Source organism: Bidens hawaiensis, unplaced genomic scaffold (assembly GCF_021521415.1).
Source record: "Bidens hawaiensis isolate Kalapana, Puna unplaced genomic scaffold, B.hawaiensis_p1.1 tig00012553_1, whole genome shotgun sequence".
NCBI lineage: Eukaryota > Viridiplantae > Streptophyta > Magnoliopsida > Asterales > Asteraceae > Bidens > Bidens hawaiensis.
In genome coordinates this window covers 68367-93693 of record NW_027492027.1, presented here as the reverse complement: position 1 = coordinate 93693, position 25327 = coordinate 68367, and positions in this window count along the sequence as shown.

Here is a 25327-nt window from a genome sequence, read left to right as displayed (position 1 = left end):
TATCATTTGATGATCATAACTCATATACAATACCCGTTTGTATCTAACACATGTTACAACTTTAGTTGTACGGACTGTTGGTCCAACAAACTTTCCGTTATTTAGAGAATTCAACTCTGCCTTGTTTGCGTCTTTCCACTTTAGCCAATCATTTGTCAATAGGCAGATTTAAAATCTTAATCCTCATCATCATTTCAAGCGCTAATTATATATATAAAAGTATAGCGACGTCGACTTTATTTCGATTCCATATATCTTTGTAGACATGATACAATATAATTTATTGAGAGCTCTTTGTTTTCAGGTACCTAAGTTTCTTTAAGAACCATCATGTCTAATATCATTCAAGAGACCTTTTACTGCACCTCGACTTGACCATCTTCATTACTTGCTCCAATTATCGAGGAATTTTTGCTTTTGGAATCGATTGGTCTACCACGTTTTAGACGTGTTGTAGACTCATTATCAATATGTGATTACCCTTCTGGGACACTAAGATCAATTGGAGCATAAGTAGTTGGTTTATTTGACTTACTTAGTCACTCTTTTTAGGTCAGTGAACATGTCTGGTAATTGATTCGATAATCATTTCAAATAAATTATTCTTTGAGCTTCTGGTTCACATCATTTAATTTGAGGATTAATAATAATCATGGTTGCTAAAGTCGCTAGGCGGACCCTAAGCGGTCGACTGGGGAGTTGGGAGTACTCGGCCTTAGTCGGTGAGTACTCGGCCTTAGTCGGAGAGTACTCGGGATGGTTCACCGAGAACTCGGCCTAGGCGGGGATTACTCGGGGATTACTCGTTGAGTACTCGGCGCCTAGGCGCGATTTTTACAACCATTATAATAATTCATTATAGTTCATATATCCAACTACTTTATATCTCCCCTAATGTTGGGAATGTTAATTCACTAAAGTGAAATGAGCCATAAACAAATATCTCACTAATGGCTCTAAGTATTTAATCATAGATAATGTTTGATACCCAACATAAATTCCCAACTTTCTTTGTGGTCTCATCTTTGTGTGTTGTGGTGGATTAATAACACACACCAAATATTTGATGATAATAATTGGTTCCTGACCAAAAACCAATTTTAATGGGGAGTAATTATTATAATTTATTGGCTTGATGTGAATTATGATATTATATGTAACATACATGTACCCAAATGTAAACATGAATTGTTGCTCTTATAATCACTTGCTTTGAAGTCAATTGTAGACGTTCAATAATTGTCTCACAACAAAAGCAATTTATTTGTGAACATAATATATATGGAGTTCAACAATTATCCCAATGATTATTAATAACTTGGGAATTGAATTCATTATTATAACAAAAAATAAATATGAAAGTCGAGAATATTGTGCTTGTTATCTCATTAGGTAAGCCACAAAATGACACAAACTTTAGGTTGTGAAATTGATAACCATTTAGAGGATGCATCGATTTTGAAAACACTAAATGGTATCATGTTAGGATGTGTGTATCATTTTCTCAAATCCATGAAATTTAGGGATTCACACCCTCCTTCAGACGGTAAATAATAATTCCCTTTGAGAGTAATATTACATTCTTCAACAAATTCACATCATTAACTCGGTGTGGTCTAACCGATCATGCCATTAGATAATCATAACCTATACATTTATTGTTTATGATCATATATGTATCATGCATGTTTAATACAATACAAAAACATAAGAGAACAATGTATTATCGTTTCAGACGATCACGTTTCATCAATTACGTATTTTCATATTTTGTTCTCGTGATCTCTTTTTCACTTCTAGTGGTCAATCTCATTATAAGCATCAATATCATTAAAATTCTAATGGTCGATTCATTATTAACATAACCATCATCGATATCACTATTAAAATGACCATAATTACAATTTACTCAATTATGGCCGAGATCACTACCAATACAACAATCATTATATATCACTTTCACTTCGAAGTAAACCAAACAACTTTCATGGTTTTATTATTTTCTCGGACCCAATAATATTAAATTATATCAAACCGTTCATATTGCATGCTTGAGGTGTGACAAACAAATTTGTGTTATTCAATTTTTCGTCGTAAACAATCTTCTCTTCACATAACATCATCTGAGAAGTAATCGTATGTCTAAGCCATGTAATATATATCGATCAAAAAATGCGACCATTTAGTAGTTAATAATGAGATTTAGAGACTGACGCTTTTGGTGTCATATTTATTGCTATACCCTTTCATTGTAGTGATAACAAACTACAACTTTGGTCATTGGATTGTTCTCTTAAATACTATAGTCTATCTAAAATGATAGCCTACATAATACAAACTATAAAATTAATATGCAATAAACAGTGGTATAACATGTCAAAATAATAAAACGAATTATAATAAAACTTACATATATTTTTTTGTCAATCAGTTAATAGCAAATACATATATAGTTTCAGTATTGAGCTAATGAACTAATGTACTTTTCTTCTTGTGTATGACTTTATAATTGCTATTCAAATTGAACATAACACAATTATATTGACGTGAATATTAAATTATCACGTGGATTTGCAAAACTGAGAACCTTGAAAAAATTTAGGTTCATGTATATCAAACAATATAACTATTAATATCACATTTGCAAACATATTTAATGTTTGTGCATCAGTTTCTAAATTAACTAAAAATAATTGAAGAATTTATTGAACAATATAGACTCGTTTCAATGAAATCATAAATATTGAAACATTTAATTTGGAACATTATACTATAATAATGTTTATAATCTTTAATTAGAGAAAAAATAATAATAGTCAAATCTGATATTTTATTACTCCGTATATTGTTGTTACATAGTAATAATATAAATTCATATATACCAAAATACAAAGTTATACCGAGAAGATACACATAAAACTAGGGGTGAGCAGAAAACCGAAAATACCGAACCGAAACCGAATTAACCGAACCGAAGAATTAACCGACGGTTTTTTTTTTGGTTTTTCTGAAAAACCGAAATTTCGGTTTCGGTTCGGTTACCCATTTCAAAAATACCGAAAAAAACCGAACCGAACTGATTAACTTTAAATATTAAAATAAATAATTTAAATGATTGTTAATATATTTATAATAAGCCATATGCGACAACAACCGAAACAAATTAGGAGTTTGTTGATTCCATAGATTTGTAAGAGAAATTAAAGTTTGTGAAAGGAATAGTAAATGTTAATATGTATTTTTGTACGTAGGAACTAGTCGCATAAAACAATTAATAGAACAAAAAAAACAAAATAAAAAAAAACCCGAATATAACTGAACAGAAATACCGAAAACCAAAAAACCAAAAAACCGAAACCGAACGGTTTGTATATATGAAAAAACCGAGTTTTCGGTTTCGGTTTCGGTTTCACCCAAAAACCGAACCGAACCGAACCGTGCTCAGCCCTACATAAAACTTCTTTTTGTTTATTTCCAACCAGAATAATAATTTCAACTTTTATAAAACTAAAAATATTAAAGAGACATGTCTTTACTTTATATATCAATAAATTTACTCCAATTTAATTTTCAAAACTTCCAGATGTTTCAGTTGATCAACAGAAAATTTCTATGTTACTTAAGATTCAAACAATAATATAAATAATGATAATCAATTTTCTAATATAACCTATAAGAAATCAACATGATCATCAATCGAAATAGTAAAATAGAACTTAGATGGCTATCATCATAGAGCCATTACTTTAGAATATATATATATGAATTATATAACATATGATATAAAACATAATACACATTATAGGCTACCAATATATGTTTTAATTATTCAAATATTTATGAAAATTATAAATCTTTAAACATGCTTCCTTTAATAAATATGTATATTAAAATTTTAAAATAAAAAAAAACATATTCCAAGTAAAACTCGTATGCAAATCAAATATATTTTTACACTTATATCCTTCCCTAATAAAAAAACAATTATTTGTAATAATTATATTACGTACTAAGTATATATATATATATATATGATTGATTTCTTTTGAAAACCGTTTTGAGTTTGAAGAACTCGAAAGAAGTCAACGTAACACACTTTTTTTTTGAATTTTTTTTATACATGTGTAATACGTAAATGTAAGTAATGTACAAAAAATTACCGTACTTTTTTACACACCGAATCGACTTTTTACACATGTGTAACTAAAGTTTAAACTTGTGTAATTAACAAAAATACTTATTCTCTCTCCTAATTTATTTTTTAATCAAATTTAATCTCAGCCACATATTTTAACTCATTTAATTAAATGTGTGGTCCAAAATTGAGTTCTAAAAGTTCTTATAACTCATCAAGTTCTCAAAATATCTCTTCCCTATATATATATATGTATATATATATATATCAAATTATCAATCAATGTAAATAGTAAACTTTCAGACTATTTATTTAATAATAAAGATATATATGAAAATTTCTTATGTGCACACACCATCATCAAATTAAATAGATTTATAACAGGGAAATATTTTCATGTCATGCATGTTGTACAAACGATAATACTAAATAACACATTTTCTTTAAAGAGTGACTTATCACAATCGATCATGTGAGGGATATCATCGATATTACACAATCAAACAAAACTCACGTTTTCAGAATAGATTGTATACTCTTAGAAAATTATAATTACGACTATTAAAAGAAAATCACTTAAAATAGGTAAGCGAATGACTCATGTTATCTTTCTAGTCTTTCTTCTCTATTAAAATATTATTATTGGGAAAAAACAATATAATCTTGTATACATCAATTTAAAAGAATTAAAATATCAAACTAATGTATTCAGAATGATCATATATCATAATATGATTTTTTATTCAATTATATTTAGAGGTAACCATACAACGTTTTCAACATACTACGTCGTAATTTATCATATAATTGTATCTATAATATCTATAAACGAAAACATAAAAATCTTACGTGTCGCGATGTGGTCGTTTCCCCTTTTTTTGCAGTCACCAGATTTCCTTGATTTCTAAATGGAGGCTTCTCATGCATTTGACCTGAATTCATGGGTATGGGTCTAATCAAACCCATATATAGGTTAAACGGGTTATAACATCTCATTAAATTAAAACTAATCTTACCAAATATTTGATATAAAAATCTTAAAAAGTAGGGATATACCAAAAATTAATATATGATTTATTTAAAAAAGATATATATTATTTATAATTAAAAAACCAATTTTATAATAAAAAAATAAACGGGTCTTGGGTTTCATCAAACTCATATAGCTTTTAAACCGGGTTATAACATCTCATTTATTTGTGAAACAATTATCATCAAATCATATATATATATATATATATATATGGGAGGGATATTTTGAGAACTTGATAAGTTGTAAGGACTTTAAGAACTCAATTTTAGACCACACGTTTAATAAAATGAGTTTGAATATGTGGCTGAGATTAAATTTGATTAAAAAATGAATCAAGAGAAAGAATAAGTATTTTTGATAATTATACAAGTTTAAATGTTAGTTACACATGTGTAATAAGTCGATTCGAAGTGTAAAAAATTACGGTAATTTTTTGTACATTACTTACACTTACGTATTACACATGTGTAAAAAAAATTCTAAAAAAAAATTGTTACGTTGAGTTCTTTCGAGTTCTTAAAGCTCAAAGCGGTTCTCAAAAGAAATCAATCCTATATATATATATATATGGGAGGGTTAACGTACAAATGAAATTAACGTGCTAAACGTGAAAATCAAGTATCCATTTGTATTTGATCCAAACCCTATATATATATTATTAACTTTCATACAATAAAAAAAATAAAAATTCAAAAAATAAATAAATATTATAAACCAATAATATAAAACAACCCTCGTAAATAAACAAAACATTTAAAAGCTCTATGGTTGTTTCTTACATTTACTCAAGCTACCATATTGTTTTATTTGTAAATGAAGACTTTCATGCATTTTATCCGAATTCACGGTATGGGTCTCACCATACCCAGATAACCTTAAACGAGTTATAACATCTCATTATTCTAAACATAAATCTCACTAAGTATTTGATATGCAAATCCTATAAAATAGGGATATACTAAATATTAATATTCAATTTTGTAAGAAAAATATATTATTTATAATAAGAAACAATTTTATAGTAAAAAAAATAAGCGGGTCGTAGGCCTCACCAAACCCATAGTTTTTAAACGGGTTATAACATGTCAGTTATTTGTGAAACTATTTCATCATCAAACCCTAAGTATATTACTAACTTTTTTATAATAAATAAAATTAAAATGCAAAAAAATATGAATATTAGACACGAAAAAGAAATACAACCCCCGTAATACGATAAAAACTAGTAATATATATAAATGAAGACATTAAAATCCTACGTGTCGCGATGTGGTTCCTCCCCCTTTTTTTGGAGTCACCAGATTTGCTTGATTTTTAAATGGAGGCTTCTCATGCATTTGACCCGAATTCATGGGTATGGGTCTTACCAAACCTAGATATTCCTTAAACGGGTTATAACATCTCATTAAATTAAAAATTATTTCACCAAATTATTTATGTAAAAATCCTATAAAATAGGATATAATAAAAAATAGTATCTTATTTATTTTAAAAAGATATATATCTCATCAAACCATAAGTATATTATTAACTTTCATAAATATTATTTATAATTAAAAAACCAATTTCATAGTAAAAAAATTAAACGGGTATTGGGTCTCATCAAAACCATATAGCTTTTAAACCGGGTTATAACATCTCATTTATTTATGAGACAATTTATCATTAAACCATAAGTATATTATTAACTTTCATACAATAAAAAAAATATAAATTAAAAAGATAAATAAATATTAGAACAAACAATATAAAACAACCCCCGTAATACGGGGGATAAAAACTAGTTGGAACAATAAATATAAATCTCAGTTATAATTTAAAATTACAAATTATTTTTGGAGATTTAAAAAAATAATAAATCTCTAACATAGCTAAAAAGTGTATGAGTTACAATATGATTTACTTTCAAAAAATAAAGAACAATATATAGTTAATACCGACATACCTTATGATGTGTGATCCATCTTCAAAGCAATTCGTGCTGATAACGTGTTATGAAACAAGCCTAAAAGCCAAACATGTGAGAAAAGGATGTAGGGAGAAAGACGAAGATTTCATTAATATAGTGTACTAGTTTGAGGCCCGTGTATTACACGGGTAGTTCTTGAAAATACAATATTAAATAAATAATTAGTATACAATAAAGAAAAAACCCGTTAAACACTATTAATATAGTCGTTGTATAATAGTCTTTAAAATATTTTGAAGTAAAAGATAAACTATAAATATCAAATGTTTGGAAAAAAAAATAGAAAGTAAATATTAAATTAACAAATTTTAAGGCATAAATTTAAGAATTGTATATTTTACTATTATAAATTTGTTAAAAATGATGAGTTTTAATGTATGAGTGACAAGTGACAAAACTTGTAGTCTTTTATTAGAGAGTATAGATGTTACAAGGAGGTACAATGGGATGTATAAATAGGATAGAAAAACTTGGAGAGTAAGCTAATCTATATTAGGTATTGATTACCATGATATTAATATATTTATAACACTAGGTTATTAACCCGTGTACGATACGGGTGGAAATATTGAAATTTTCAAACTAACACGTTTCATTTGAAAGGACAACATAAGTTGTTATATGTTATTTAGGACGACAACATACTTTAAGTTGTAAATAATATTTGTACGAAAACAAATGATTGTGAAATACAAAGATAAACCAAAATAACATTCAAATTACAGTGAACATATAATCAAAAGTTAAAATGTAAAATACAGAAGCTATTAAAAAGACTTCCTTATAAATAATATTGATTCTTTATTTGTAACTTTGTCTTCATTTTTTAATATAAGAATTTTGACACCACTCTTCGCTCTTGATAAAGCTACATAGAGTTGTCCATGTGTAAACACCGGGTCTCTGAGAAATATGTCAACTCTTGCTAGAGATTGACATTGACTTTTATTAATGGTCATTGCAAAACAGACTACAACTGGAAAAAAAAACTAAATTCTCTTCAATTTAAACGAAAGTTTCTTATTTGAAGGTGTTACACCATAACGAATTATATAAGTGCGATAACCAGCATTAGTACCTGAAATAACTTTTACTTCAATAAAATGCATACCCAAATTAATTACTCGCAATCTAGTTCCATTACACAAACCGTTCTTCTAATTCATATTCTTTAGTAACATTATTGGCACATCGACTTTTAGAACCAATCTATTAGTCAAAATAATTTTGGTTTTTCTGATTTATTTAGCATAATGTGTTTTTTAAAATTTTAGTTTAAATTAAAATATAAAAATATAATTAGTATGGTCTTAATAAAAAACCAAAAAAATGATTTTTTTATATGGAGCACAACTAAATTTGTTAATTTTGTTGCTAAGTATGGAAACAATATAAATTAAGTAAACCAGATATAAATTAAGTAAACCAGATAATACCGACATACCTTTTGATGTGCGATCCATCTTCAAAGCAATTCGTGCTGATAACGTGTTGTGAAACAAACCTAAAAGCCAAACATGTGAGAAAATGATGTAGGGAGAAAGACGGAGATTTCATTAATATAGTGTATGTTACAAGGAGGTACAATGGGATGTATATATAGGATAGGAAAACTTGGAGAGTAAGCTAATCTATATTTGGTATTGATAACCATAATATTAATATATTTATAACATTATATGATTTTTTCTTATAATCTCATTAGGTTATATATCAAAATCGAAGATTCAACGGAGATCTTCACTATTTCATTTTTCCGGTAACGCAATTCAAATTTTCAGGTTGTAAATTATAACATTAATTTTACATTTTTTCACATGATTCAAATCTTCCATAATTTGTAATTTATTTATTATGTGATATTAATATTAATATTTAATTTTATCATTTCAGGTTATTGTCCCTAACTTGATATAGCTAATTTTATGAATTGAGGATTGTTTTATAAGATGTCTTTTATTTTTGCTTAATATTGATGTATATTTCTATTAGTATTTATTTAATTTTTTCACAATTTCTGTAATTTAATTGATTATTATATAATCCGGAAATGAAATTTAGTTGATTATTCTATAAGACATTAAATTATCTATAGTAAGATAATCAATCTTATAGTAAGATAATCAACCTTATATTGTTACAAAAATATGTTATAGAGTTTTAATTTCACCATTTGTTAAAAAACCGAATTTAAATAAATTAACGATTTGACTCAATTTGACCATTTATATTGAATAGGTTTAAATAACATTTACATATCTAAATATAATTCTCATTCCTAATTTGACTATTTTTTTCAACCCTTTTTAATTTTTTGAATACCATTCATAATTATAAACTCATTTCATAATTATTCAATATTCATGCCTTAAATAAAAAAGATATTAGTTTCTTCTAAATATTTCAAGTTATTATGAACTTAACGTTAATTTCAACTAAATCCCTTAAGTGAATAATAAAAAATATTTATTAAACCATTTTGAAATTCGAATTCTTGATCACTTATATGAAGTTTACAAAAATAGGTTATACAGTTGGAATTTGACCATATTTTCACAAACCGAATTTTAATAGGTTAACCATTTGACTGAATTTGATTATTTTTATAAATATGTTTTGACTCTAATTTTGGTAAATTTGGACATTATTATAATTTTAATAATAATAATAATTTATTCTCAATTCTATTTATATGAATTTTTACAAAAAAAGTTAAATAATTTATACTATATAATCAATACATTTTTTCTCACTGTTCTCATCAATTTATATATTGATGCAAACTTATGTGTATTTAAACGATTTTCAAATTTGAATTTTCAACATTTCTATGAAGTTTACAAAAATATGTTATATAGTTGGACTTTGAATATATTTTAAAAAACCGAATTTGAATAAATTAATCATTCGACTCAATTTGACTATCTGTATTAATATAATTTCACTCAAATTTTGGTAAATTTGGATATTATTATAATTTTATTAATTTATTTTCATTTCTATTTATATTGTCTATTTATAAATGTTTTCCAACAATTATGGAATTAATTATCTATTTATAAATGTTTGTGACCGATTTTGGTCAATCTTATGTTTTTTATTTATGATTTCCAAAACAGTTATGGAATTAATTGATTTAACTATATTAATTTTTTCCAAATCAATTATGAAATTAATTCATTTGGCTATATTAATGTTTTCCAACAATTATAAAAAAAATAATTGATTTGACTATATTAGTTTTATATTTAAATGATTGACTATTAATGTTTTCAATAACACCCAGGTTATTTTAACTATGAAATAATAAAAATCACATTTAATCATGCATTGTGAATTATGTTTAATATTTAATATTGTTTTCTTTAATGTTTAATGCGATCTGATATTAGTATTCACGTAATGTGGGATATAAGTAATCAGGTTGCAACCAACTATTTTGAAGATTATGAGGTTTTCAAATGCATCAATGTCATATGCAGTTCACATGTTGTATAGGCAGTGCCAAAGTAAGCAATCTCAAAGTATATGGAAACTTTGAATGATTATATTGTAGTATTGTTTAAATACTAATAGTTTTACCCCCCGCGTTGCGCGGGGTGGGGGGGGTGAATTGTAATTAAAGTACAAAAGGAATTAGTGTAACGGTTTTGCACATTCATTCAAATCATAGAAACTATTTTTTTCTATATAAGGTCCAAATAATTATACACATGTTAATCACCGCCAAATTATCCTTAGCTGAATCTCCAAGCGATGACCGGCAATTAAAACTTTGACAACGTTAAAGGCTTTTTATCAAAGAAAGTCCGTGTAAGTGATTTACAAATTAACATTACCTGCTATGACTGTTGGAGATGTTTTTGTGCAGATATCTTCGCAAGTGTCTGCATCGATAGGAAGCCATTCCTACTGTATCATAAGCTGAGAATTTGATTGAACATCTTTGTGTGCCTATTATTACTTGCAGACTTGCAGTAGGTCTGGTATACGGTCGCCATTGTCATTGTATCTATTAGAAAACCGAAACCAACATTTGTCTAATCTCCCTACAATAATCGTAGCTGCAATGCAATGGGCCATTGTTATAAATTTGAAATATTGTTGAATGTGATTCTTATATAAAATTAATTTTAGTAAACTACAAATTTAAATTTATACATCAGTTATTAAGTGAATTGATAAATAAATGAGAAGAAAATTTGAAGAGATAATATTAACAAAATAGTTTATACCTTTATTTTATCAATAATAGCTTAATCCGAGGTGTGCTTGATCTGCATAATCTTCTCCTTTTCGATTTCCACATTGCTTATTGTTATACTACATTATCAATTAAAAAATTTTATCAAATTATAAGTATAGTTTGTAGTAACCCCGTAGTATTACGAAACAACTCAAAATATCACAATTAAAAAACGGTTACCTACAATGCGCATTACGCCTAGTTTGTGATTGTGGTTAGAAATATCATACAAAATTCGCGAATTATAGGCAAAAGCTGTATGAATGCGAGGTCATATAAGACTGGAGGTGTGTTTATCAGTTGTAGTATCTGCATAAGTGTCACGCATGTAAGTATATAATATATAATGGTGTAATCGTCATGTGTTTATGAATATTATGACCATTGATAGTGAATGTGTGATATAGAAAAGTGTAACAGTAATCTACAAAGCTTTTGTTATGTGTTTGCATGTTAGGTTGTCAAGAGTATTAGAATTAAATAAATATTATTAATTTTAAGACTTTATGTTATTATTATTTGTATTATTATTATTTGTGACAGAATATAAGTTAGGATAGATTATGAATATTAGGGTTTGCATAAGTCACGAGAATACATAACCGTCTAAGACGGTTACTCGTCAAACGTCGCGACCCTTTATTCACTTCTGTATATATATGAACATATTGTAAACCTTGATATTTTACCAAGGTCATTCAATTGAATATATTATTATTGTTTGATCCACCCTTTGTTGTTTCATCTTTTCTATTAATCTCTTTGATTACTTGTGTTTATGATATCAAGTTTCTAACAAACTGGTATCAGAGCCAAGTTCGTCACACACAAAATCACACAAACTCGATTATGGAGAACACAAGAAGAAGATACAGGAATCGCTTGAAACAATCCCAGAAAGAACGAAGACTGTGTTTTTATTGCCGACAACCAGGACACTTTATTAACAAGTGCATATTGAAAGAACGAGACCAAGCCACACTTCTGATCCGCCAAGTGATTGATATGGGGACTCGGATGGAAAACGGTAATGATGATTACACAGAAGACTATATCGTTAGTGGCACAGAAAACGGAGAATGGACAGATATTTGGGTTGTCAACACAGGTTTTCATCAACATATGTCGGGTAATCTTTCTCAGTTTAATGATATTAAACAATCGTTTGGGATAGAAACCCGGATTAGAGAAAAGAATATTGCCTTCATTAAGGGTATTGGCCAAATACACTTAGATCTTGATGGAACAAAGATAAAGATTAATAGTGTATATTACTCTCCTAATCTAGGAAATAATGTGTCAAGCATGCACCAATTAAGATTACAAGGAATTATTGTTAAGATCGAAGGAATTAAATGCACGCTTAGTAATATGTTTCAAGAATCTCATGAGTTTATTTCAAGTAATACAAATTTGTTAAGAAATTTGGGAGATCCACCTGTTCATGATAATTATGAACAAGAGCATCTCAATTCCTATTTTAAACATCTGGAATTAAGTCAAGATCAGACTCGGTTTCACAAAATAAACAACTTGATAAATTATCTTACATTTAATTCCTTTGATGATTGTGTTGCTCTACTGGATTTAATTGACACGACAAATGAAGTATGGTACCACTGTGAAGTATTTAAAGATAAATTCTTGCAAATGGTTGATTGGTTTCTACACTCTTACTTAATGATGCCAAATCGTCCAATCCCTCCAATGTTCAATAGAAGATTTGAATTGTTTGATCTCTATATGATGGTTAAAAGGGAAGGAGGGTATAAATGGGTCAAAGAATACAATATGTGGGTCATAATTGCAAAAGATTACGTCTTGACTATGAAGATTGTGATCTGATTCGGACTCTTTACACTCAATACCTTGATGTATTGGAATGGAATTATCAAAGTATTAAAAGACAAAGAATGCCAAAGATAGAAGAATCCTCCTCAACCTACATGGAAGCTCAAGAAATAAAAGACAAAGATTCTGCAGACATCAATGAGGAAGGATATGCATACTATCAAGGAGAAGACTGGAACGCAGCAAAAAGATTAATCAAGAGAAAGAAGTTCGACTTTGCAAAAGCCACCGCTGCAGTGAAGGAAGCCCATTCAAGCCTACCCAAGAACCCTCTTGAACTTAATAATGTTTAAGGGGGGCATATTAGAATTAAATAAACATTATTAATTTTAAGACTTTATGTTATTATTATTTGTATTATTATTATTGTGACATAATATAAGTTAGGATAGATTATGAATACTAGGGTTTGCATAAGTCACGAGAATACATAACCGTCTAAGACGGTTACTCGTCAAACGTCGCGACCCTTTATTCACTTCTGTATATATATGAACATATTGTAAACCTTGATATTTTACCAAGATCATTCAACTAAATATATTATTATTTTTTGATCCACCCTTTGTTGTTTCATCTTTTCTATTAATCTCTTTGATTACTTGTGTTTATGATATCGAGTTTCTAACAAAGAGCATGTATTGTTTATTTCTTGTAGAAAGTCGTTGTATACTACGTTTTTGGTAATGTCAGGGTCATCTTTGTTTTCTAGGACTATTAATGTCCTTAAGGATTCGGGTGAGGTTGCCCTTGATAATGCTACGTATAGTAGTACGTGGCCGAATACTGGTTGTGGTAAGTAGACACCTATTTTGTCTAGTGATTGTCCTTGACTTTTGTTTATGGTCATTGCATAGCAGAGCCTTACCGGGAATTGTGTTCGTTTCATTTCGAATGGTAGTTCCTTATCCTTGTGGATTAGAGTTATTCTTGTTAGGCAGACGAGACGTCCAATGAATTTCCCTGTCATTATTCGGGCTTCAATTTGTCACAACCCCCGACCCCTATACCCTGGGAGGGAAGCCGTGAACATTGAGTGGTGGTATCGATGTTTATTAAATTATTTTGCAACGGAATATTTCATCAGACCCGTAGTTAGGAAAAATGATCAGAGTTATTAAAACACCATGATTATTATTATGATAAACCGAGAATTTAATTTTTTGTACAAACATAAGTTTTTATAGCAATAAACCCTAATTTACAAAACACGTTTCTTTATTCAGGTGACAAGCTAAGGTGGAAGCCCGCATGCATCATTCCTTTGCCTCTAACAAGTCACCTGAAACATGTTTAAAATATTTGATCAGCAAGAAATACTGGTGAGTACATTCATTTGTAAAGGACACATTTTATAGTTACAGCATTAAGATGTTTTTACACCTGCCTTCTTACAAATTACCGAAAGGTACTTGTCACTCGACCGTATCTATGACTGTGGTCATATTACTTATTGTCTAACACTTGTCCAATAAGTAACGTATAATAGCCCAGTAGGCAAGCCTTGTATACAAAACCCCACAATACTAGTAGTAACCATCCCGTAAGTCTACAGAGACTTAATCACTGTAATGTATTTAAAATACTTTTAAAAATATATTTGAAAATATTTAGACCATCTGCCATGAGTTTTATAGGTTTGAAATTATTATAACAATGTCGGAAAAACAGTTATCTAACGCAAATGGGAGTGGTACAAAAACTCGAATGTCTCACCTTGCAGGTTTACAATTAAAGAAAACATCTCTTGGTATTAAGCACCTAGGATAAACACAATGTAGTATATCTAGATTAGTATAAAACCAATAATCATAACAATAATCACGAGAGTAGAAACTTTACACGATGGCACAATGTCTTACCTTAAGAGGCAGAGCTTTTGGATTCGTGTATGTTTCTTTCGATCGGATAGGATATCGTTACGATAACTCGGGTATTATACAATACTCATAACTTATATATATGTGTGTGAGAGTTCAGAGAAAGAAAGTTTTTGGTGCGAGATTGAATGTCCCGTTCTCAAGCTATTTATAGCTGATTATGGACCCCATCGCGATACGCGATGGCCATACACAACAGGCGTCGCATATCTCGAAGAATCTCGTAGCTTGGCCCCGAGTCAGTCCTAGGCATGTTACGTGGCACGCCACGTGGCATGCAACGTGTCACATCTGCGTAACTTCCACGTCGCGATACGCGATGGTGTTAGTTGGATAGCTCATCGCGTATCGCTACGCCGCAATGTTTCTGGATAACTTACACGTCATCGTGCTACGCTATGAAGCTAATCTAAATCCGTCGCGTATCGCGATGGGAGGATTTTTAAAAATCTTAATTTTCCACAAAAATAGCCCTTAAGCGGCTCGCAACGATGCGAGCATGCGAAGTGCGCCATCAAAACGCCATATTGCGCCCATCGCACTTCGCCCGAGCCCGTGCCCGTGCCCATGAGCGTTCGGGTGCTTCGCACCCTCTGCTAGGACCACTGGGTGTGATATGTCTTATAAGAACATTAACATATGAGTTTTTTTTCTTATAAAGAGCTCACTAGTTTTGTAGTTTAGCGATGTGGGACAAGGACTTACAATCCTATTTATATCATGGTGGAAGCTTCTCATTTTCTTTCCTCCACCAATGTGGGATGAAATTTTCTCTTCTTTTGTTCCTTTATTTTTATGGTTTGTTATAGTCTCCCCTCCTCCTTATTTTGAATCTCGTCCTCGAGATTTGATTGGAATAAGTGTGGGTACTTCCGTTTAATTTCGGATTCCAATTCCCAAGTATATTCTGGTCCACGTTTTGAATCCCACTTCACTTTGACCAGAACCATTCTTTTATGCTTGAGATTCTTGATCTTTCTATATTCAATTTGCAAGGGTTTCTCCACGAATTTCAACTTTTCATTTACCTTAATATCTTGAAGGGGTACTTTTAGGGATTTATCAGCTAAACATTCTCTTAGGTTACTTACATGAAATACATCATGTATACCTGATATTTCCTATGGTAATTCTAACTGATAGGCTACTGGCCCAATTCGTTTGATAATTTGGAATGGTCCAACAAATCGTGGACTTAACTTTTCTCTCTTACCGAATCGGATTACTCCTTTCCATGGAGATACTTTCAGTAGCACCCTATCTCCAACTTGAAATTCCAATGGTTTGCGTCGATGATCTGCATAACTTTTCTGACGATCTCGTGCTGTTTTTAATCTCTCCTTAACTTGATTTATCTTGTCAGTACTTTCTTGAATGATTTCAGGACCTGATAATTTTTTTCCTCCTATTTCTGCCCAACATACTGGAGTTCTGCACCTTCGTCCATAAAGGGCTTCAAATGGGGCAGCATTAATACTTGTATGATATCTGTTATTATAGGAGAATTCTATTATAAATGGTCATCCCAATTTCCACCGAAATCTATTACACATGCTCTTAGCATGTCTTTCAATGTTTATATGGTCCTTTCACTTTGACCGTCAGTCTGTGGATGGTATGCGGTACTCAAGTTTAATTTTTTTTCCCATAGCTACTTGGAAAATTTTCCAAAAATGAGAAGTAAAACGGCTATCCCGATCCGATACAATGGATAATGGAACTCCATGTAATGAGACAACTTTGTCTACATACAACTTAGCTAATTGTTCCATTTTGAAAGTTTCCTTCATTGGTATAAAATGAGTTGATTTTGTTAATCTATCCACAATTACCCAGATGTGTCATTACCTCTTCTCGTGGTAGGTAATTTGGTAACAAAATCCATTGTTAGAAATTCTCATTTCCATTCTGGCATTTCTAATTGTTGAAGTAATCCTGATGGCTTTTGATGTTCTGCTTTAACTTGTGAACAAGTTAAGCATTTTGGAACATAACTAGTTATGTCCTTGTTCATTCCTATCCACCAATAGATTTTCTTTAGATCTTGATACGTTTTATCTCTTCCAGGATGCATTGTGTATTTGGATTTATGGGATTCTTCGAGAATATTTTCTCGTAATCCTCCTATGATTGGTATCCAGACCCTGTTCCCTATTCGGAGAATTTCATCATTTCCTTTGACAAGTAGATCAATGGTACCATTTCTTTTCTCATCAGTAATATTATTTTCTTCTATTGCTTGTTTCTGAGCATTCTTTACTTCATCAATTAAATTGATTTGAAGTTCTAACCTTAAGGCTCGCACTCTTTTAGGTTTCTCATTCTCTTTTCTTCTTAATGCATCAGTTACTATATTAGTCTTGCCTTCATGATATTGGATTTCACAATCATAGTCGCTAAGAATTTCCATCCAGCATCTTTGCCTCATGTTAAGCTCTTTTTGCCCAAAAATATATTTTAAACTTTTAAGAATTGTAAATACAGTAAACTTACTACCATATAGATAGTGTCTCCAGATATTTAGGGCAAAGATTATTACTCTCAATTCTAAATCATGTGTTGTGTAGTTCTCTTCATGCTTCTTTAACTGTCTAGATGCGTAAGCAATAATTTTTTCACGTTGCATTAGTACACATCCCAGTCCTAATTTAGAAGCATCACAACAAACTGTGAAATCTTCAGTTCCTTCTGGCAGTGCGAATATCGGGGCATTTGTTAACTTTTATTTGAAAGTTACAAAAGCTTCTTCTTGATTAGGTCCCCATTCAAACTTGACATTCTTACATGTTAACTTGGTTAATGGAACTGCTATTCGGGAAAAAATTTGGATGAAGCGTTTATAATATTTTGCTAATCCCAAGAAACTTTGAATTTCTGTAGGAGTTTTAGGAATTTCCCAATTAGTAATAGCTTCTATTTTGGTAGGGTCCACATGAATACCTTCATGGTTAATCAAGTGTCCTAGAAACTGTACTTCTTGTAACAAAAATTCACACTTTGAGAATTTAGCGTAAAGATTCTCTTTCCTCAATAGTGTCAAGAGTGTATGAAGATGTTTGACATGATCTTCATTGGTTTTGGAATAAATAAGTATATCGTCTATAAAAACAATTACAAATTTATCCAAGTATGGTTTACATATTCGGTTCATCATATCCATGAATGCAGCTGGTGCATTAGTTAAACCAAATGGCATGACTGTAAACTCATAATGACCATATCTTGTCCTAAAAGCTGTTTTAGGAATATCTTCTTCTTGCACTTTTAATTGGTGGTATCCTGAGCATAAATTAATTTTTGAGAAATATCGAGCTCCTTGGAGTTGATCGAATAAATCATCAATTCTCGGTAAGGGATACCGATTCTTAATTGTGACTTTATTCAATTCTCTATAATCGATACACATACACATTGACCCATCTTTCTTTTTGACAAACAACGCTGGTGCTCCCCAGGGTGATGAGCTAGGTCTTATGAAACCTTTTTCTAGCAATTCATCTAATTGCTTCTTTAATTCTAACATCTCTGTTTGAGCTAATCTATATGGTGCTTTAGCAACTGGCGCTATTCCTGGTATTATATGGATTCTGAATTCAACTTCACGATCAGGCGGTTGTCCAGGTAAATCTTCTGGAAAGACGTCAAAATATTCCGATACTGCCGGAATTTCTTTTAGCTCTTTTCCTTTGGCGCTAATGATTACAGAAATCATATATGCTATGCCTTGTTTCCTTAGATAGCTTGCCACTTTCCTTACTGATATGAACTTCCTAGGCTTGAGAATTTTATCTCCTTGAATGGTAATGGTTTTTCCCGTAGGTGTGCGGATTTCAATAGAATTTATATTACACATGATTCGAGCATGATTGGCTGCTAACCAATCCATTCCTAATATGACATCGAATCTAGCCAAATTCATTGGAAGTAAATTTGCTTTAAACTTGTAGCCTAGTAAGTCTATGTTTTCTTCTTGAAGTACTTCATGAATATGAATGGAGTTTCCATCGGTCATTTCTATCGTGCAGACTTGATTAAGTTTGGTTAGTGGTTGATTTAGGGCTTGGCAAAACTTCGTGTTTATAAAACTTTGATTTGCTCCGGAATCAAACAATACTTTAGCGTAAACATTATTGATAAGGAACGTACCCGCAATGACGTCTGGAATCATTGCCGATTCTTGAGCAGTAAGCTGAAAAGCTCGTGCATTCTTCTTTGGCCCATCTATGTTCTTTGCTTTGTTGTCAGGCACCTTTATCAATTTTGGACATTCTGGACGGATGTGGCTAGGTTCTCCACAGTTGTAGCAAACACGACTCTCTTTTCTTCTACATTCTTCATCCGTATGTCCAGTCATTTTGCAATAATTGCAATACTTAGTTTTCTTAAAAGCGCATTTTCTTGAATGCCTCTTTCTGCAAATTTTACAGAAAGGATGAGCATAAGATTGCCTGTTTCTTTCTTCCGAAATTCTTAGGTAATTTTCTGGGCTAGATCTTTATTTTTGTTTTCTTCCTGAGTTCGGACTAATCCGTCTGTCATGGTATTAGCTAGCTCAACTGTTTCTTCAATAGTCTGAGGTCTAGCTAACTTTACCAGATCGCGGATTTCACTTACTAATCCCCAAATATAACGAGAAATTAGTACTGATTCTGGCGAAGCCAAATCCGGTACCATTCTTGCATATTCGAAGAATTTTGTCGTATACTCACGACACTTCACACCTTCCATCTTGTGGTTTAAGAACATAGTAGCAATCTTTTCTCTTTCATGAGGAGGGCAAAATTTCCTTTCTACTATTTCTTTAAATTCTTCCCAGGTCATAGTATAGACTATGTGACTTCCCTTTGACTGGATGACTGTATTCCACCATTCCATTGCTTCATTAATAAAGAGGTTAGAAGCATATATATTTTATCTTCTTCAACACATTTACTGATTCTTATGATGGCTTCTGTCTTCTCTAACCAGCGTAGTGCTGAAGTACGTCCTTCATTTCCAGAAAATTTGGTTGGTTTACAGGCTAAGAAATCCTTGTAAGTACAACCATGAACTTTTGAATTTTTGGGTAATGGGTTGCTATTTCCTCCATTCACTCTATGACTAGCCTCATTGTTAGACTTGCGTTTATTACTCTCGGTCTTATGCCTAATTGCAGAAACAGGTTGCTTAATAGCATCATCAATTAAAGGAATTGCTTCATTGATTTTCAGAGCTATCATATTTTCAATAGCATTCATATTCAGATGATTTTCTTGATTATGAATTTCATGATTATGCTCGTTTCCGTGACTATGCTCATTTCCGTGATTGTGCTCATTTCCGTGATTGTGCTCATTTTCGTGATTGTGCTCATTATCGTGATTGTCCTCATTTTTGCGATTGTGCTCATTCGACATCTAAACTACATATAAGAAAGAAATTATTAATATCGTAATCAAATAATAATGTAGCAAGATATTAATAACACATAAGCATAAAATAACACATAGGCACATAATATGTCAAAATCGTCGATCTTTGCAACAATTACTCTTTATATATATATATGCATTACTATATTTTACATCTACACACTTTACATATATGCGTCACTACACACCTTTCTTACATACATACACACTTTTTTTTATCAAATAAATTACGATAATGAACATATAAATATTGAATATATGGTTTACATGTATGGTTCTCGGTCGTAGTATTTCCAGGTTAATTTCTCCCCCATATTTCTTATTCTATTCCCGGTGTCTATTAGTTCTTCCCCGTAATGACGGAGCTCAGCCATCATTTCCGGTGTCATGATGGGGTAGTTTGCAGTTTCAGCCTGGAATGGTGCATAAGGATTTGTCATCATGGTTTGATATTGCCAATTATTTGTCCACCATTCTTCCAGTTGGGCTTGGTTAATAATATCATCAGGGAGGAGTGTATTATTTGGGTTTTGAGATGGCATATTAGGGTTGATGGAGCTTGCTGCACCTATCGCGTTGAATATTGGCAGATAGATTGCACACTCATCTAGGCATCTGTCTAGTCTCTCTTGCATTGGTATTGTTGACAGGGGTGGTGGTAAAGTTGGTGGTGGTTCAACTGGTTGCGGTTGAGTTGGTTGTTCAGGTTGTGATGGTGGTTGTATGGCTGAGGTTCTTCCTTTCTTATTCTTTCTTAACCCTCTTTGCCAGTCTTTGAGTCTTCTTCTTCTTTTAGGCTTTGGTTTTTCTATAGGTTGTTGTGCTTGAAAAACCATGGGTTCAAGGTGTTGTTCACTGGTTTGTCCTTCTTCCATATCCGTAGTGTTAACGAATATGTTTTTGAAAGCTTCAATTAGCTCACTCATGTTGTTAAGCAAACACAATAAAACAACGAATTCTAAAGGAAAATAGTATTTATTTTCACGAGTGGTTAGAATCTTATACGTATGGTTAGCACATAGGTTAATGCATGTATTTCCTAACTCTTAATTTTAAGAATAGGTATTATTAAAATACCCATGTTGCTTAAACCAGTGGCTCTGATACCACTTCAGTTGTCACAGCCCCCGACCCCTATACCCTGGGAGGGAAGCCGTGAACATTTAGTGGTGGTATCGGTGTTTATAAATTATTTTGTAGCAGGATATTTCATCAGAATCGTAGTTAAGAAAAATGATCAGAGTTATAAAAACACCATGATTATTATTATGATAAACCGAGAATTTAATCTTTTGTACAAACATAAGTTTTTATAGGGATAAACCCTAATTTACAAAACACGTTTCTTTATTCTGGTGACAAGCCACTTATTTAAGCTGGAAGCCCGGATGCATCATTACTTTGTCTCTTAAACATGTTTAAAATATTTGATCAGCAAGAAAGCAAGAAATACTGGTGAGTACATTCATTTGTAAATGACACATTTTATAGTTATAGCATTAAGATGTTTTTACACCTGTCTGCTTACAAATTACCGAAAGGTACTTGTCACTCGACCGTATCTATGACTGTGGTCATATTACTTATTGGCTAACACTTGTCCAATAAGTAACGTATAATAGCCCAGTAGGCAAGCCTTGTATACAAAACCCCACAATACCAGTAGTAACCATCCCGTAAGGCTACAGAGACTTAATCATTGTAATGTATTTAAAATACTTTTAAAAATATATTTGAAAATATTTAGACCATCTGCCATGAGTTTTATAGGTTTGAAATTATTATAACAATGTCGGAAAAACAGTTATCTAACGCAAATGGGAGTGGTACAAAAACTCGAATGTCTCACCTTGCAGGTTTACAATTAAAGAAAACAACTCTTTGTATTAAGCACCTAGGATAAACACAATGTAGTATATCTAGATTAGTATAAAACCAATAATCATAACAATAATCACGAGAGTAGACACTTTACACGATGGCACAATGTCTTACCTTAAGAGGCAGAGCTTTTGGATTCGTGTATGTTTCTTTCGATCAGATAGGATATCGTTACGATAACTCGGGTATTATACTATACTCTTAACTTATATATGTATGTGTGTGAGTTCAGAGAAAGAAAGTTTTTAGTGTGAGATTGAATGTCCCTTTCTCAAGCTATTTATAGCTAATTTTGGACCCCATCATGATACGCGATGGCCATACACAACAGGTGTCGCGTATCGCGAAGAATCTCGTAGCTTGGCCGAGTCAGTCCTAGGCATGCTACGTGGCACGCCACGTGGCATGCAACGTGTCATTTCTGCTTAACTTCCACGTCGCGATACGTGATGGTGTTAGTTGGATAGCTCATTGCGTATCGCTACGCGCGGAATGTTTCTGGATAACTTACACGTCATCGCGCTACGCAATGAAGCTAATCTAAACCCGTCGGGTATCGCGATGGGAGGATTTTTAAAAATCTTAATTTTCCACAAAAATATTAAGGCGGCCCGTAAGCGGCTCTGCGAGCGTGCGAAGTGCCAAGTGCGCCATCAAAGCGCCACATTGCGCCCATCGCACTTCGCCCGAGCCCGTGCGCGTGCTCGTTCGGGTGCTTCGCACCCTCCGCTAGGACCACTAGGTGTGATATGTATTATAAGAACATTAACATATGAGTTTTCTTTCTTATAAAGAGCTCACTGGTTTGTAATTTACGAATGCGGGATAAGGACTTAAAATCCTATTTATATCATGGTGGAAGCTTCTCATTTTCTTTCCTGCATCAATGTGGGATGAAATTTTCTCTTCTTTTGTTCCTTTATTTTTATGGTTTGTTATACAATTATTCCTAGTAATAGTTGCGTGATTATTTGCCTTATGCCGTTACATAAGCCGTCAAGAGGACTTAGGTTTCTCAGAAGTATAATTGGTGCACCAACTTTTAGGTCAAGGATGTGTGGTGGTAAACTTTTATGGTTAAGTAGGTTAAGGTATTCTGCCGGATAGAGTGATTCGTTGTCGTTGTGGTCTCCTGGTTGTGTGACAATTGAGTCAATACTGAGGTATGTTTGTGCAGTCCCGGGTGTTATTCCAAGTATTGAGGAGTTTAGTTCATGTACACTTGCGTTCTTAGGACAAACAATGGCCTTGAATGACAACGTTGCAGCTGATGGGTTGTGTAGGGTTTGTTCGTCATATATAAAGTTGATAAGGTCTTTTAATGCATGTTCATTGTTTGGTATCAAATACTGTTCAGGGATTTTTATTTTTTTGGTGTTTTGTGGGTCATTGTTGTCTTTGGTTCCTAAAATTCCGTCACCGATGGCTAACAACCATGATGAAAAAGAAGAGACCAATTCTCGTTCTTGAATATTTAGGTTTGGTCTATGAAGACGCATGTTTTCTGTAAGTTTTTAGACCTTGAAATGAGGTCATAGGTAAGATCTCAGTAGACAGGATGCTATTATGGTAGTCATCGAGGCTCGAGGTATTATTGGCAAAGTTTGTCTAAAATCACCACCGAGTAATACAGATTTCCCACGAAATGGTTGTGTAGGGTTGTTGAATAAGTCCTTGAGGGACCTATCTAGCATTTCAAAACATTTTATGTCGCTCATTGGGGCCTCGTCCCATATGATAATAGATGTTACATTGACCAATTGTGCAAGCTGCGTGTTCTTTTTGATGTTGCAAGTTGATTCATCTGTCATGTCTAATGGAATTTTAAACCGAGAGTGGGTTGTCCTTCCTGAAGGAAGTAACAGTGATGCAATCCCAGAGCGGCAACAGCTAAAACGATTTTACCTGTGGAACGTAGGGCAGCAATGATTGTTGTCCAAAAGAACGTCTTGCCCGTTCCTCCATGACCATATACAAAGCACAATGCTTGTTGATTTGATGATGTGGCGGACATGACATGGTCGTATATAACCCTGTGTTGTGTCACACCCCAATCTACGACGGAAATGCCGGGGCGCGAACTGATTGTCACAGCTCTCAAAGTTACTATCATGCACAATATAAGTTTCAATATCTATTTAATAATTTTAATAGTTCAAGCACAAAAATACAACTTATTAAACAAACAACAATTACAAATTAAATTCTTGATCGTATCATTTCTAACTTAAATTCTTCACTAAGTCTTCACTAACCTGCATTAAATTTCTATGATAACCTGCATATGCGTTTAAAATAGAATTTTGTCAACAACACATGTTGAGTGAGCAACACACCAGTTTAGTTGTACATATAGTATATATAACAAAATACGTAGCTGCAACAAGTCGTATGAGAATACCAAGTTAACCAAATGAGCAAGTATAACTGAGATGTCGAGAAGCACAAAGGCTATAACGACTGGCGTATGATCATACAATTATGAGATTATGTTGGACCTCTCTGAATGCGGTTCACGTAAAGCATGTAAGCACATAAACAAGTAAGTTATAAGTTGTTAACACATAAGACAATAGTTGCAGTTTTGAGTATAAGTATATATGAGAAATATAAGTTTTACGCATATGTCCCCAAAACAGTATGAAAACGAGTAAAAAGAGGGGAATGTGGTACTCACCTCGATACACGAACAAAGGTGATAGAGATAATAAGAATGTGGAAAAATCACACGTGCGGATGTTAAAGCCTAAAGAGGAACAAAAGAGAAAATGGATACGCTAAGTAAAGTATAAGATCGATTATAACAACTCGATAACAATTTATAATATACTATTATACATAAAGATTTATTATATAAAATAATTAGTTAAAGTAATAAAATACATCTTGGAAAATATTACTTTTAAATTTTATAATTATAG